Source organism: Amia ocellicauda, unplaced genomic scaffold (assembly GCF_036373705.1).
Source record: "Amia ocellicauda isolate fAmiCal2 unplaced genomic scaffold, fAmiCal2.hap1 HAP1_SCAFFOLD_60, whole genome shotgun sequence".
Lineage (NCBI taxonomy): Eukaryota > Metazoa > Chordata > Actinopteri > Amiiformes > Amiidae > Amia > Amia ocellicauda.
In genome coordinates this window covers 587787-597256 of record NW_027102990.1, presented here as the reverse complement: position 1 = coordinate 597256, position 9470 = coordinate 587787, and the positions used below count along the sequence as shown (strand labels likewise).

Here is a 9470-nt window from a genome sequence, read left to right as displayed (position 1 = left end):
TGAGTGACATGTAATGTTATATGTACCTTGGATATTTTAGACGTTTTATTAAAGCACTGTCCTGTGCTACTGAAATATCATCAACTATTACAATTTGAAAGCTCCCCAAATCCTTTCAGATGCCTCTCCTAATGAAATGTGTGGAATTCAGATCGGGAATATTTGCCCGTTTGTGATCCATTCGCTTGTTCTACGTGCACATGCTATACAAATGAAAAGAATAGAAACCTATTGTGAATCCAAGGTTGTCTATTAGTGAGTAAGATGTTCATTAGATTCACATTTGAGTTGTATTTCATGTCAGGATGTGAGCGCAGTTGTGAAGGATTCAGAAATCAGTTCTTGGAATCGTATCCTAAACTGAGTGAGGGGCTGGATTTGAACTCATGAAGATTTCAGGATCTTGGATGTTATTCCTTGCCCTGATGAGGGGTACTCATGAAATATTGAAGGGACCCAGAAATCCACATTGGCTCTGCCATGATCTATGTAAGGCCACTACAAAGAGATCTTAATATGGATAAGGTACGAGCTTATTGTTTTTTGTTTTCATGTGTTTCCTAGTGCCAGTACATGATTATTCACCAGTCTTCTGTGCTGGGTTTTGAGGGTTTCACATGAAGCTGTATTGTAACATTTTTTTTGCTGTGAATCATGTGACTGCTGCAGTGCATGTTTTAGGTTCCTGTACTGTCCTTATCAACTGGGCCCCTGATGACGTGCCTCTTGTGACGGAGAGAGAATCACAGTGATGGCTGTAGCAGCGGGTATACAGTACTACATGATCTATTTTTAGTCTTACTTGTAGCAAAATGTATAAATGTGTTTAGTTGGTTACAGGAAATATGCATTCTAATTTAGTCTTACCAAAATAAATGTAATGCTCTCATTAAATGATTTCAAAATGAAGAAAAGCTGATTGGCTGCGATTTGATTTAATATCGTTTAAACTGTGATTATATGGTGTAGAACCGTGTGGGAAATAAGTGGAGAAATCATGGAGATAAAGCAAATAGAACTTTAATCGAGCCGCTCGGAAGCCCCACGTCAGGAATAATTCCTTCAGTGAGACTTAATGTTTACCAACATGAGTGCAGCTTTATAGGAAAATGACGTAACATCTTATGGCCGTTCATCCAATCAGAAGATACAGGTCCGGGTCCGTTTTATGATCTGTCCTCCCGTGAAGAGGTGATGGATCCAAAGCAGATGTCCGTCTTTGATGTGCACTAGGAAGATGCGATCCCACGGTCGTCATTTACCTAGTGTCAATCGCTCGTTAACAGAAACAATTCCTGCCTATCTGGAGAAACGATTAAGTCATTTAAGTCATTAAGTCAAACGATTAAGGGGGGCTTGATTTATGACTGATGTCAATCCATGCTATCTTTTGGAAATGCCGGTTGGCACGGGTTCGTAGCTCTGTGTCGGGATTTCGGCTCTCGTCCATTTCAAAGAGTTTTTATTTCCTACAGGCCCCCTTCCCCAGACATCTCACAGCAGGGATTCCAAGCTATTTGGCCCATTCTTGGTGCCATCCTCCCAAGACTGTCACTTTGATGTAAACCAGTTCACATGCTGATGAGTTAAGGAAATCTGATAAATTTGGGGGGGAGAGGTCTTCTTTAGATCAGTGCTTCAGCTCAGAGCTAAAATGCTCTTATCAGAATACACCCAACATAACGCTACACTGGTTAATTCTGTTCTGGGAAAACCACAATCCTGCAGGTTTAATAAGTCTCTCTACACATCAGTCCCTGAGTACCTTCAACCAATGGTCATTTTGACCAATTAAGCCCAAGAATTGAGTCAATTAAGTTGTCAAGGACTACCCAGTGAAGACGTGAACTCACGACTAGGTCACACTGTGAGCTCACCAGAGCAGACATTACACTGAGCTCACTGTGAGCTCACTTAGCGCTTTTCCAGCGACATGGTGCCGGTGCTGGAGCCGGAGCTGCTGCTCGGCCTGGGATCCAGCTGATCTTTTTTGAACCGGCCCGCTTTTCCACCGGTTTTGACGTCACTGGATGTGGGCGTTCCCAAGCATGGAGTAGAAGTGGAGAAACACAGCAATAGTAATCAGCACTGAGGCGACTGCGTCTTTAAACCCCATTTAACATCACAATCAAACTCATTCCGCGTCTATGGCAAATCGTAACCCTAATGTTACAAATGTTCCCTAAATATGTGTTTTGCAGAATACACAAGCAAACGTTATGGAATATCAGCATTTTATCGACACACATGATAGAACTTATTGTTCTTTAACATTGATGAGAATAATTAACATGAATAAACTTACTGCTGAAGATGTAACCCTTACCCAGTGGCTAACCCTAACTATGTTACAAATGTTCCCTAAACACTTATTTTGCAGGATCAATAAAAAATTGTTAGGATTTTTTAAACTTTTACTGACACACATAGTTAATAGCAATGTGTTATAACTTTACCGAAAATAATAATCTGTATATCTTTAATTGTTTAGACGTTATTAAGATATAATGCATCTTTCACATAGGGAACATTTGTAACATGTTAGGAAAAACAAACAAATGATTTGAAAATATTCATAATTACAGCATACAATTTGTCAGGCTTCATAAGAATGGTATTTATAACATACTCTGTAAAAATCAAGCAAATAGCATTTGTGGTTCACGAGAAAATATATATATATAATCAAAGCTATCAGACTATAGCAGCCGGTGTATGAAGACACATACGATTATACAGCATTATTTGGCAGCTTCGCAAGACCTAATTTGAAACGTTGTTGGTAAGTTAGATAATTAGTGGGGACCCTCTATTTGCAGTTCTTCCCCTCCATAATTGCTAAAATAAAGTTTTACTGACATTTTATTGACCCTACCACTGCATAGGGCACATCTGTAACATGAACGCTACTGAATGGCACATACATTGAAAACTACGGAGAACTGAGACAAATCCACTTTACACTTCATAAATAATCTTAAAACGTTTCCAACCAAGGCAACACCCACTTGAAATACGTTCATTCTCATTTTTGGTAAACAAAAAGAGAGATTGTTACATATGTTCCCTATGATGCATCTACAGAGAGAGAGAGAGAGACAGACACTAACACTCTCTCTCTCTCTCTCGCTCTCTCTCTCTCTCTCAGCTGGGAGTGTGTGGGAGGGGTCTGCAGTGAGCGGGAGTGCTGCTGAGAGCTCTGTCCTTTTGGCTGCGTTTTTTTGTTGCTTTACTTTTTTCAGTTTGTTTATTTTGTCTTCTGTTTTCAGTGCTTTTCTTATTGTGGGGGAACAGGGGAGGGGAGGGGGGAGTACCGGTAGTTCTTCCCGGGTCGGGGGGTCGGACCCCCTGAATGCGTCTTTTGAAAAACTGACCCGACGCCATGGAGTCAAGATCGCTCCGGTGCAGTTCTGCCCCCTAGAGCAGTGTGTGTTAGCGGTTGGGGAGGTAGCAGGGTGTGAAAATATCAAGTCTGCTGCCATTGTTATCTTCTTAAAAACCACTGATCTGGTCAATCAGCTAGTGGCTAATGGCACAGTGTTAGACGACACTTTCACCCCGGTGTTGCCGCTCGCTGCTCCTGCCCGGAAGGTAACGCTGTCTAACGTCCCTCCGTTCATCCGCACCGGCTCGGGCAGCTGATGTCCGGCATTAAGAGGGTCCCGCTGGGCTGCAAAGCCCCGCAACTGAAACACGTCATGTCCTTCCGAAGGCAGCTGTATATGATCCTCAATAACATCAATGAGGATCTTAATGTCATTTTTAAATTTAAGATCGACAATACCGACTACGTCGTGTTCGCTACTTCGGAGTCCATGAAGTGTTTCAGGTGTGGGAGCGAGGGGCATGTCGTGAGGAACTGTCCCGAGCAGGACAGGGAGCGGGAGGAGGAGCGGGGCGACGCGGGGAGGAATAGAGACACCGGCCCGCAGCCACAGATGCAGCGGGCAGACAGAGATCGAGCCCCGGCGGAGGAGACAGTCGCCGGTCGGACCGATGGTACCACTGATGCCGTGACGGGGGAAGAGCTGCCCGGAGGCGATGACGCACAGCTGGGGGACGGGGTCGAGGCAGCGGGGGATAGTGACGACCGAGACGCCGGGGGGAGATGGTGTTGAGGCGGTGCACGGGGCGCTGGTTAGTGACGAGGAACAACCTCAGCAGCCAGCAGACGGGCGGACAGACACACAGGGTGTAGCCGAGGAGGAGGCAGGGCCAGGCTCGGCGGTACAAGCCGAGGCGCCGGGTGGAAAAAACGCACTAAGAAGGTGCTGGGAGGGAGCACGGACGGTGTTGGTAAATAGTGGCAGTAAAAGAAGTGGTGGCACAGTAGTGAAGCTGGGGTAGCGAGCGGCTTGGTGGGGAAAGGTCCGGCTACACGCTGGAGCATCGCGGCTCGGAGTGACAGTGAGGGCGGCTTCACGGATTCCTCTCTCGCCTCCTCGTCCTCGGTGAGTCAGAGCTGCAGTGAAGGATATCAGGAGGTTTTTAGAGAAAACGAAGGGAAAGAGGTCTGTTGTAGTGGAGCAGTTTTTCCCAGATCGTGCACGCCTGCTGGCCTCTATTAAGTTTTTACAGAAACCCTGACCTATCAATTTGTACAACACTCACTGAAAACCATGGTTGGGGTCAATTCCTGTTTTTCAATTCCAATTCCTCTTACAAATCAATTCAAAATTGCAATTACTTTTTGCATTCACAGAATATTCTTTATTGGAATTGAATTGAAAAGGGAATTAAAAATTGAATTGGAATTGACCCCAACCCTGTTGAAAACAAAACAAAAAATACAGATCTGGTTCTTCAAATCTTCACTCTGGTTTCATTGTGTCGTAGTTCATTTATCTTGCTGTTAATTGCACCACCAATTACACTCTTTGGGGTACTGGGCAATTTTTTCAAGGTAGCCCCTAAAAAACATGTATCACATAGATTTAATGACTTGCACATAGATATATAAAAATCTTTTAATAAACATACCACATATCTTTGAGAAGGGTTCATTAGTTACATATTGCCACAGTAAATCAACATTTTTGTGTGTGGGTGTATTTAAACGTTTTGGTGTATGCTCTTAAACTTGTCTTACACTAGTTCATAGTAAAATCTGTACTTGGCGAAGCAGCTATGCAAAGGCAGTCTTTTCTCCATTAATACCTTGCTTAAGCATTACATTGATGTGGCACAACTGGACTGAAATGTGAAGTATTTGCTCAAAAGTCAAATTTAAATGAGACATGAAAGTTTATATTGTCAAGGATCCCATGGCACTATTCATTATTATTATGTATTAATATGTCTGAAGCATTAATCCAAGGTGATTTACAAGGTGTTGTTGAAAGAGTGACGTGGCTGAATTCTAAGTCAGGCTTCCCTCAATCAGGTCTAACAAATTTGTTATGACTCCACCTTTACTGCTGTGTAGTAATCTGCTGGTACAAAATGGCTGCACCCCAGAGGGTGGTGGGTGAAGTGAGTCTGTACAGCACTTTGGGATCTTTCCAGCTGCTACATGTAAGGTATTATTATTTATTAATAAATTAACTCTAGTCTCTGAAACTAAAACAAAGGCCAAAGGAACATTTCAAATGCTAACCCTTTGTGTTCTATACAGTTAAAAAGGAGAGTTAGAAATTTTGTACAACAGCATTTACATACCATATATGGCTTCCACCTTTAAGCGATCCAGAGGTGTCTTTTTCTCCGAAGTTGGATCTCTCTTGCTGCCACCACCACGAAGATTGCTCTTTAATAATGTTGGAAAGTCAAAAACAGCAACCGTCAGGGTTCTTGCATATGACGTATTCGTGCTGCACCTCTCTGCAAGGATCCAGGACAGTTTGTCAATGTAAACTCCAGTGCCTGGGAATATTTCCACCTAAAAGACAATGGTAAATAAAAAACAAGTTTATCCCCAAACTATTCTTATATTATGTTAAGTGGAATACATTATCAGTAAGGCTGTGATTTTGTTACAGAAATGTGTTATTAAAGACCACAGTATGTCTCAATTCTAAGTTTATTAATTTACAGACATAATAAAGTCAGTGAATCTGTGACACCCATAATTCAATTACATTCTTATTATCAACTATAACTATGAATATAACTGATAATGTAGCATCATTAGATTGTTTACAACCAATATTTGTTTTCAATATATATATTTTTACCTTGTCTTTGTAATATTGTAGACCAAGAGTGTTATACCTGTTTTGGTGATTCTTTGTCAGATTCAGAACAATTTGCTGTGGGGCTGTCAGAACCACTTGATGGTGACACACTTTTGTCTTCATTGCTGATAAATGTGGCTTTTGTTACAATTTTTTTCAGATTGTCCAAAAGGTCTGGAATCTCTGGAGAAAAAAACCTTAGTATTAAATGATAATCATTTCTAGTAATATATTTAATACAAAGTGAAAACAAAACCATCAATGCCTGCAATTATACTTGAGAGACTTGCTCTATGTTATTGGCAAACTGACCTTTTTGTGGGTCATTAACATTAGCTACAAAAAAAATAAAAAAGATAAAATACAAGAATTACCAGGTCTAATGTAATGCATATAGTCATTAATGTAGGATTATGAAGTTATGTTGAAAAACTTTATTTAATAATCAGTATTATTAAACTATTAGACAGTGCACATTAAGAGTCTGTATTGTGGTTCTAGATTACTTCAGTATGATCAACTATAATACATTACTCTGGAATCTAAATTACTGAAGAATAACATTTATCAAGGTAAGGAATTATTTGCTATAAATAAAAAAACTTACCATCAACCATACGGTTTCGAAGACATTGGTTTTCATTTTTAAGTCTTGTGTTTTCCTTTTCGAGCTGCTTAACTTTTTGCTGTAGCTCAACTTCACTGGACTCTTTAAATGTCTGTAGAATATGACGGGATCTAATTCTTGAAGCTCCATCGGTTTTCTTTCTTATTTTGTGCTGTATTCAGAGAGGAAGAGAGTTTAAAATGAAAATATATATATATATATGAATATGATTAAAAAAAAACAATCCTGCAATACATTTATTTAATATTTGCAGTAATTATCTCACCGGTAACTGTGGTTCATCAAGGTCACTATCATCTGAAATTTGAAGTTTTTTGTTTGGTTTAGGTACTCTCTTCATTTTAGGACAGGGCATTTTTGTTAGGTCATTAAGTTTTCTTCTTAGTTCGCCTTCTTTTCCTAAAATAAAAATAAAATAAATAAAACCCTGCATTATGTCCACAGATATTTGGGGATTATATTTATTTGTCATAAAAATACTGTGCTTTGACCATACAAATTAAGATGAACAGCCAACACTGAATCAAAACTGAAGTTAAATTATATCTGGTTTAATTTATTTTGTGATTTGGGGGATTTTATTGTAAAGCACAACACACAATAAATCGTTCTTACAAATGCCAGTCAAGTATGACGAGTTTTAGCGCCCTCACCACCACCTACCATGTTATAAGAGTATGTTAGAAGTACAACACATTAATAACTTAAACATTCATTTCAAATATACTGTGATTGTATATATCAAATAGCATGTAAAGACTTTAATGTTTTTTTTTTTTAAATAAACATTGTTACCAGTCATAATGATCTGCGCTTCATGGACAGGCCATCCACCTTTTGGAGGTTTGTTCGTGTCTCTCCACTCTGCTCTGAAGTTTCGAGTCGTCTCTTCGTCATCATCAGCAATGCTGAATAAATCAAAATTGCGAAAGCAAGCAGTGGGAATCACGCTGTAAGAGTCTTTGTCGACCCCGCTTTCCCACTTCACCAACGCGTGCATCACCGCCATACTACCTTCACCTTCTCGTCCGTTTTTTCTGCGCCTTTTTCCCCCGACAAGTCACGGCACAAAAAACAGTCCCGCTCTGCATTCTGGTACTTGGCGTTCTTAATAACACCAACAGGGTGTAATCGCATAGACCACTCGAGTATAAAGTACTACATATCCCATCAGTTACAGTTTTTTTTCATCTTCTGAAACTGCAATTTAGCACTTTCAACTGTTTCTTAGTGATTCCTAGAATTACTAACCGGTATTGTAGTCAATGTGTTTATAACCTTTTTTGTTTAACGATTTGTGTGTTATCCTATGGGATCCCATGGTCTTTGATTTGGTCACGGAAGTGATTTGTCTTTGATTTGTTGATCTAGAGTTGAATTTTAATTAGTTTTTCCCTTTTGTATAATTAGTGTAGTGCTACATTTAGTCTTTGTTTTTAAATAAATTTGACAATTTATATCTTTGGAATTGGTGTCTGCGTCCAATTATTACAGAAATTGAGTTCTACAAGACTCCAGGATTCGTGATAAGGTGATACTATGAATTCACTTCTTTAATTGAAATGTATAAGTGTACCTTACGCTACATATATGTATGTATGTATGTATGTATGTCCAATTGCTTTGACAATACAAATGAATTGAATTGAGAGGGAGAGAGAGAGAGAGAGAGAGAGAGACAGACAGACAGACTGACAAACAGAAAAACAGACAGACACAGACACACACACACACAGAGCCAGCCAGCCAGCCAGCTCAGCGATGACATCACGAGCCTCTCTCAGCTGACTGCTATGACATCACAGAGCACGTACATTCCGTTGCTTGCCGTCTGTCAACCACTCAGTCACTGCCAGCCAGACTGGCTGGCTGGCTGGATGGGGGGGCTGCTTGCTGCTGCTGCGTACCTTAGCAAGCTTATTTGCTTGACCGGCCTTCCTACTCCTCTGCCCACATGCCCACCTATGCCCGATCTGCTGTTCACCTGGATCACAGCTCCGCCCCAACAAGGCAGAGCCCCCCAAGAATGGTACAAACTCACCCACGATCCCCTCCACGGAAAGCTTTAGCAAAAGGCAAAAGCGTTATACGTAATGAAGAGGAACCCGAGTCCAAGACGCATCCGACCAGCCATACATATTTGTGTGTATTAAAGATCACATTTTCTTACATTTAGTTTTTCTGTACTTTATTACATCTTATTGTGATTTATAAAAGTATTGTTTCTTTTCCATATGTATGTATGTATGTGTGTGTGTGTGTGTGTGTGTGTGTGTGTGCCTGTCTCTGTGTGAAAGTGTGTGTGTGTGTGTGTGTGTGTGTGTGTGTGTATATGTCTCTCTGTGAAAGTGTGTGTGTGGGTGTGACAGTGTGTGTGAGTGTCTGTCTGTCTGTCTGTCATGTAACTCGCACTTCTGTGAGGGCACCATTTTTGCAGAAGAGATGTACACATTTTGGAGCAACATATGCTGCCATCCAGACATCATCTTTTCCAGTGACGTCCCTGCATTTTCAAACAGATCACATTTTATTACACTTTGTTTATCTGTACTTTATTACATCTTATTGTGATTTATACTTGTAATGTTTCTTTTCCATATATATGTATGTACAGTGGGGGAAAAAAGTAATTGATCCCCTGCTGATTTTGTACGTTTGCCCACTGACAA

General features: G+C 40.5%; 1 non-coding gene across 1 annotated transcript; it reads right to left on the bottom strand.

Annotated features, from left to right (window-relative positions):
- Window positions 1-8799: 8799 nt before the first annotated feature.
- On the bottom strand, window positions 8800-8914 carry LOC136739375 (U5 spliceosomal RNA). The gene has a single exon (XR_010812860.1). It is a non-coding gene; the product is annotated as a U5 spliceosomal RNA (small nuclear RNA).
- Between the last annotated feature and the right edge of the window lie 556 nt (window positions 8915-9470).